The sequence below is a fragment of the Triticum aestivum genome, chromosome 6B, assembly GCF_018294505.1.
Source record: "Triticum aestivum cultivar Chinese Spring chromosome 6B, IWGSC CS RefSeq v2.1, whole genome shotgun sequence".
NCBI classification, from domain to species: domain Eukaryota; kingdom Viridiplantae; phylum Streptophyta; class Magnoliopsida; order Poales; family Poaceae; genus Triticum; species Triticum aestivum.
In genome coordinates this window covers 54,754,426-54,762,321 of record NC_057810.1, presented here as the reverse complement: position 1 = coordinate 54,762,321, position 7,896 = coordinate 54,754,426, and positions in this window count along the sequence as shown.

The following is a 7,896-nucleotide window of genomic DNA, read 5'->3' as shown; positions in this document are numbered from 1 at the left end:
TCGGCCCAATCTAATAGATCGGGAGATGACGTGGTGAGTACCCCCTAGTCCAGGACACCGTCAGTAGCCCCCTGAACCGGTCTTCAAGTTAGGGACGCTCCTCGATTCTTCCGAACTGTTCTTCATCTTCGGTTGTCGGTCTTGAAAACTGGTTCAACGAATCTTCTTTATATTCGATCTTGAGGATCGCCGAAATGCATTTGACGGCTTTACACGTCGGGTATCCGAGGAGCCCCTTTAAGTTTCCGGCCTTTATCAATGACTCGTTATTTTTGTGCCACACCTCGGGTTTGAAGTTGTTCCCGGGCGGCAGCGTCCTCTTGCGTCCGAGCTCTAACGCCGGACTCCATTCGAGGTATCTTTTGCAGCCGAGCACAACGCTGGACCGCTTCCCAGCTTTAACGCCGGAACGTATCCGAGCTCCAACGCCGGATTATGTATCCGAGCTCCAACGCCGGACTATGTATCCGAGCTCCAACGCCGGACTGTATCCGAGGTGTTGTAAATCACCTTGGTTCAAAGAAGTTTGAAGGAGTTTAGCCGAGCTTAATGCCGGAAATGCCCTCTACGGAGCCAGCCACTAGCGCCCGAGCTTTATGCCAGACTGCTTCCGAGGTGGTGCACCACCCTGACTGTGGGCCGATTTTTTGTCAATATTTTTTATTATTGCAATTTATTCTCTGCCGAGATATATAGCCAGTAGCCCTCAAGGTGTGTATCGGTCTAAAACCCGAGATGCACCTGAAGGATGACGTAAGACCGCTGATCCCAGTAGCCACTGAGACTCAGGTTCATTTGCAAAATCGGCCTGAGGATCAAGTCCAAGCTCAGCAGAATACTTCGGGACACTAAAAGCGGCGTGCTCAGTCCTCGAGACTCAGGTTGGGTGCGGCCGACCAACCTGAGGATCAAAATCTCCTCGGAAACTATATTGCACATAAAATTTTCTGCATTGGGAAGCAATGCAGTAGCCCCCGAGACACTGGTCGGGTGGCAACACTAGATCAGGGGATCAATATGCCCCTTTGATATGTTTTAAATAATAAGCCCGAAGCCCAGTAGCCCCCGAGCCTTAATGCGGGCACGGGTGGCCGAATTAAGGATCAATATCCATAGTAAAATCACAAATTATGTGTAATGACTCTATGTATCCAAGTACTTTACGCCATTGATGCTCGGATCCGCATTGTACAAAACTTTGTTGACCGACCATCGGCTTCCACCTCCTCGACCAATAGCTGAGGAGTGTTTGTCCTACTTTATAAAGCCTTTATGAGGACGACAAACAAGGCAATCTGGCCATATGGTTAAACAAAGGTACGGGGAGAGATATATTATATTACTGTTTAACAGAAGAAATGTCTTCCAAAGAAAATAGTCCCGCTATCGGTTCCTTTCTTTCGGTTGTCATGCTAAGCATGATCATAAAACGTCAGCTCCAATGTAAGAGCAAAATATCGAGGATTTAGTTGGGGAGGCTAGTTAATAGCCCCCGGCAGTGTTCGGCGACAGTCGAGGTCAAGCCGTAAACACTTCGGCCAATGTTATGAACGGCCTGTTATTTAACATAGTTATCGGATCGCTGACCAGTTTACGCTTATTGTAACAGTCAGTTTTTGGCTTTCTCCACTAAGGTGCTTAACCATGTGAGCTGGAAGCATAATCGCAGTGGTTCTCCCTTTGCACGCCTAGCCGAACAAAATGGAATAGAGGAAGCAAGTGCGGGAGCCGGGCAACCCAACTATTGACCGAAGACACAATTCGAAACCGATTCATATATAGCAATATCCGAGAATATTTTTGCCGAAATCCCTAAAAGGTGTTCGGCGTTGCACTGCGAGACTAATGCTGGAAAAGCACAAATAGTTTAAAAGTGCCAAAAAGCTTGGAAAACCAAGAAACGTCAGTGAAAACATGACGTCCGAACAATATCAAGTGTTCGGTGTCAATCCAAAAATTGGTCTTAGAAAAAGGAAGTGCTTCTGTCGTGCTTTAACATGATACATCCTATCTCAGGACTTCGAGCGGGTCAGCCTACGGCTTCAACCTCCTATCCCGAGGGCGGAGTACTTCTCATCAGGCCAGTTTAGCAAACTAAACTCTAGCGGCTTTGAGAGAGAAATTAGGCTCCCCGGCTAGTGACCGCACACTCGTGTCGAAAAAAGGAGTGATAAATAATAAAAACTTTGCAACGACTAAGGAGAAAAACACTTAGTATAAAACGGCTCAAATAAACATAAGAGCCCCCAAGTGACTTGGGTAAAAGTTTACTATATAATGTAAGGTGACATGTAAAATGCCTTCTAGCCGGATTGTAGATCGTTTGTCGTAGCGGACCTTTTCGCTTCAACCTCTGGACCCAATAGTCCGGAGTGTGTCCGAATACCCTCGCAGTTATAAAAACCGGGGCATGCGTGGAGACCAGGCGTAGGGGTCATTAGTGCTTTATCAGACAAGTGCCCAACTAGTTATGTTATATTACATGGTTAGTAAGAAACATCTTCCAGGGAGAATAGTTTCGTTAGGGTTTCCTTTCCCTGGGAGGCATGCCCTAAAGTGCATGTCCAAACTGCAAAAAGAGCAGAAAAACATCTGGGGGCAGGTAAATAAATAGGTAAGAAATCATCTTTTAGTTCACCGACCGAGTATTCCCTTAAGAACACTAGCTTTCGGCTTCACCCAGTCTGAGGTACACATCCGGCTAACCCGGCAGTAACAATCGCAGAGGTGCTCCCTTTACCACCTAGCCGAACAATCGGGAACGTAGGGGTAAGCACAGGAGCGAGGCAACCCAGCTTGGCCAAAACTTAAGTCATATCGATGCATATAATGGTGAATAAAAGGTACATGCGGAAGTGTGACACATGTGTTGGGCATAAAGCCCGTATTAATAAGCTTCTGTTAAAGAAGCCCCCAGGTATAATGAGCGTGGATAGCGCTTCCTGTGTGTGCAAACAAAGTTTGGACAAGGAAAATTTTTACAAGCCACTTTTTTCCAAAAAAGTATAATGCTTGGTCGAACCGAACACAAGTTAAAAATTTAAAACTTTGAGCATGAAGACAACTTAGCTGGTTAATATGTTCGATATTGACGACGTGATCCGAGCTTGATGCGGGACAAGGTTCCGTCCCCCAAGCCGGTCCCGAGGTGGCGGAGCAAAGAGCTCGGCATTCCGAAGTGGTGACATAGCTCGGTAAATGCAGAACGGCAGAGTGATGCCGAAGTCCCCGACATGCGGTAATGAAGTGTTGACGAAGCCCCCCGTCCAGCCGAGGTGACGCCAAAGGATATAGTCCGGCTGGATCATTTTCCTGTGCACAAAAAATAGTGCAAACCGGAGATAATAGTGATAATAATAATTAAAAAATCGTTGCATAATGAATAATTTATGCAAAGTGAGTAATAAAAGAAATATGTCCTGGCGCCGAGGTCGATGTCGATGCAGGGCGTCGGTGTGATGCGGTAAAGGCGTGGCAAAGCCTGAATTCACAGGTCGGTCCGTGCTCCGGATGCGGCGTTCGCCGGACTATGTATGGAGACTGACCGAACCATGATGCGTCCTCGTTAATGTGGCCACCATTTGATAGACCTGTGAACATATGATGGACAAACCAGAGTAATAATTCTTTGGGAAAAATGAACCCAAACAAAAAAAATATTAGGATTAATAGCACCTGGTTTATTTGTTGTAGCAATCCGATGGAGGATGATGCTGGCAAAGGTTGGCTTGCCGAGGCAAAGCCCTCGGTCCAGCTAATCGTGACGAAGCTGGTCCGCTGGTGACGCCGAAGTGTCCGGAGTAGGTTGATGAAGAGATGAAGAATCCTCCGGTCCAGCCGAGATGTCGAAGTGGTTCGGCGTGATGGACACCGGCTTGAAGGAGCAACAGTGCGGCCCTGCCGATGTAGGTCGTGACGTGGTCGATGCCGGCTTGATGAAGCGACCATGCGGCGATGCTGATATTCCCGTTCCGTGTAATCCGTGGGGCGGCGATGTTGATGATGATTTGTTCTTCGCGATGTCGGACTCTTGTTCGGCTTGCCGAGATGATGATCCGAAGAAGTTGAGCTCGGCTCAACAAAGTGACGATGTGTCTAGCGCAGGTAGGGGTGGACTAACGAGCAACTCGGCTCGTTAAGCTCGTACTCGTTAAGCTCGTGCTCGTTAAGGCTCGGCTCATTAAGCTCGTTAAGATTAACGAGCAGAAAACCCTGCTCGGCTCGGCTCGTTTGAAGCTCGTTAAGCTCGTGAGCGCTCACGAGCGCTCGTTAACAGATTATAATGTGTTACGATATACATGATAGATGTGTAGGTGTGGTTTCCAAGATGAAATATGGTGACTATAAAAAGAAATGCAGTAGTTTGTTGCCTCATATGTTGATTAGATTGAATATATGGGCTGAGGTGCTACAAAAGTTTGTCACGTAAGATGAAAATATGTGTTGTGTTGTTACTAACGAGCTTAACGAGCTACTCGTGAAACTCGTTAGCTCGCTCGTTAAGCTCGTTAAGCTTAACGAGCTGAAATCAATGATTGGCTCTGTTCATTAAGAAGCGAGCTACAAGCTTAACGAGCCGAACTATCAAGCGCTCATTAAGCTCGCGAGTTACGAGCTTTTGGTCCAGCCCTAAGCGCAGGTCGGCAGCCGTGGAACAATATTGCCGGACTGGTTTGACACCAGCAATGATGTTGAAGATCATGTTAAAAAGATCTTAAGGTTAGTGGGATGTGTTTGGGAACAATACACAATATCCCATACAAAACTTCCTTCAAAAAGGATGTCCGAAATCCCGTTCATAAAAAAGATAAATTCGGGTCGGATTCGTTCTCGCACAGAAAACAGATCCAAAAAGTGATGCACCAATCGGAAGGTTCCCGGAGTTCTAACGGTCGGATCGAGCTGAAATTTGGAGGGGTGGTAGATATAGGAATTCCGCAGCCGATCAACGGTTGGATCTTCCAAAGGACGTCCGAGCTAGAAGCTGGACACCACGCCCTAAACTCGTCCAGATTCCCGTCCAGATTTGACAGGGCTCCGGTATATCGTGGATTGCGAGAGATTCCTCCATCGGAACTCGACGAAATTTTCCAGGGTTGTTGTAGACTCAATTCCACACAATTCCACCAAGGCGATCGTCAAAGCGATACTCGAGGAGGTGGTGGCAGCAGATACGAGTTCGCTGTCCAGAAAAACAGCACGGTCGCTTGAGGGCAATGTTGATGTTGAGCCCCCGAGCTCCATGGATGAATCCTCCATGATCTTGATAGAGATTGGAGTTGGTGTTGATGAAGGCCCTCATTCGAACATGACGATCGGAAGTAGGGCGCAGTCCTCGGTCAAGCCAAGGTGACCAGTCGAGCTGGTGACGAAGATGCCGACGTCGCAGTTGACCTGCAGTCGAGCCATTGATCCTTTCCCCGAACACACAGCGGAACTCTCAATGAAAGCACCAATGTCGGTGTCAAAACCGGCAGATCTGGGTAGGGGGTCCCAAGCAGTGCGTCTTAGGATCAATGGTAACAGGAGACAAGGGACACGATGTTTTACCCAGGTTCGGGCCCTCTTGATGGAGGTAAAACCCTACGTCCTGCTTGATTAATATTGATGATATGGGTAGTACAAGAGTGGATCTACCACGAGATCAAGGAGGCTAAACCCTAGAAGCTAGCCTATGGTATGATTGTTGTATATATCTTTATCGACTAGCCTGGCCTCGGTTTATATAATGCACCAGAGGCCTAGGATAACAAGAGTCCTAGCCGAATACGCCGGTGGGGGAGGAGTCCTTGTCTTGATCGCCAAGTCTTGTAGATTCCTCCTTACATGCGGCACCTGTCCGGACTGGCCCATGAGTATACGGCAGTGGGGGTCCTCGGCCCAATCTAATAGATCGGGAGATGACGTGGTGAGTACCCCCTAGTCCAGGGCACCGTCACTGACTTTCCCAAAAGTCATCATTCATCACAGGTGTAGTGCATCCTATATCCACATCTTCATCTTCAATTTCCTCAACACCAGCCTCTTCAGCTGTGAACTGAGGCATAGGTGAGGAAATGACTGGCGTTGAAGGGATTGCATCCACTTCAATTTCTTCATCAAGCTGCTCGGACGTAGCGGCAGAATGATTTTCTTCATCAGATCCGCTTGGGATCACATAGTCTTCTCCAAAAGGAACAAGATCCTTTGATGGCATGGAGAAAATTGGGACAACATCAATCGGATTTTCGAGTGAGCTGGTCATTGGCTTCATTTTCTTTGCAGCCGAAGAATTTGACGCAGCTGATGCCTTCCTTTTCTTCACTGCAGCTCGCTCTGCAGCCTTGGTCTTCTTCACATCATAGGCAGATGGAAGAATTGGAGTTGGTGTAGGCGCGGGAGGAGCTGAGGAATCCGGTTGATTTTCTTCAGGCGCTACTGATGCAGTTGCCCTGATCTCTTCAGTTTCTTCAGGCGCACCACTAGTGGATGCCTTGGTAATTTCTTCAGCAGCTGGAATTTCTTCACCAGCCCTGGAACTAGCATTTTCTTCAGCAGGATGAAAGTCATCAGCGGTGCTGGCATGTTCTTCAGCAGGCTGAGCAGAGTCTGCAGCCTGAGGTTTTTTTTGTTGCGTTGGGGCTGCAACACTTGTGATTTTCTTTGTCAGATTGACGAATCTCACTTTAGCTCCTTGCCAATCAGCATAGTAGGCATCAAAGTCTTTGCTGAGGGCTTGAATTTCAGACTGAGCCTTAAGAAGTTCTTCAGGTGTCATTCTGACAACATTTTTCTTCAGGAGCTTCTCCTTTCTGTATTGCGCTTTCTTGATCTCTCTTGCCTTTTCAAATTTCCATTTCTCTTGAGTGATGAAATGGGTCAGCATGTGACTTTGACCAGGAGTCAGATGAAAATCAGGCATGGGGGTGTTAGGATTCTTGTGCCAGAGGTCAATGTAGTCGAGGATTTTCTTCGGATCCAAAAGCAGAGGCATAGATGTGCCTTTGGCTCTAGCGGCCTTCACCTGTCTGTCTCTGATGATTTCTGCAAGTTCATCATCAGAAGCTTCATCATCAGAAGGCACATGGAATGCCACCTGTTTCTTCTTTGGACTTGGCCGAGGACCGCGTCCAGCTGTTGCTTTAGTCTTCAACTGTGTGGGGCCTGAAGAGGAAATAGGTGCAGCTGAGGAACTTGCTGAAACACCAGAGGTAATCGAGAAACCAGCAGTCCTTTGACATGTAGCCAGATGCACAGGAGCTGAGGACTTTAAAGGAGCTGCTGAGGACTTTGGTGGAGCAGAAGTAGTCTGAGGAATTTGCCGTGAGGGCATAGCTGAGGAACTTGGCCGTGAGGGCACTGTTGGTGAAGCACTTGGCTTACGAGCAGGCTTCTTTGGCATGGATTTCCTCGGTTTGACCGAGGCCTTAGTAGCAGTAGCAGTGGCATAATCCTCATTGAATTTCTTCACTGCCTCCTTGGCTTGTCTTGCCAATTTAGCTTGGCGCTTAGCCCATTGTTCAGGAAAGTCCTCACCACGTTTGATGCTTGTGGGGTCAGCTACTTGGCCAGGTGCCAATGGAGCTCTTGGGCATGGAGTATTTAAAGCAAATTTCTTCATATACTTTGGAGTAACATATCTGTACTCCCTCCATTCTCTTGCCCATCTCCGTTCAATCCTCTGTATGCGCACCTTGCGCTGATTTTTGGTTTCTTTGCCAAATTTTGCTTCATCAGGTGTGCAATAGTCAGCATAGATTTCCTCAGGGATTTCAAACGCAGTCATAACCTCAGGTTTCTTTCCTCCTTTCTGCGGCTTCTTACCGTCTGCCATATTCTTCAGATGAGGAATTTGAACAATTGAACACTCTGAAGAAGTATGCAGTTTTTCTTCGAGGAACGCTGCAAATGAGTTAA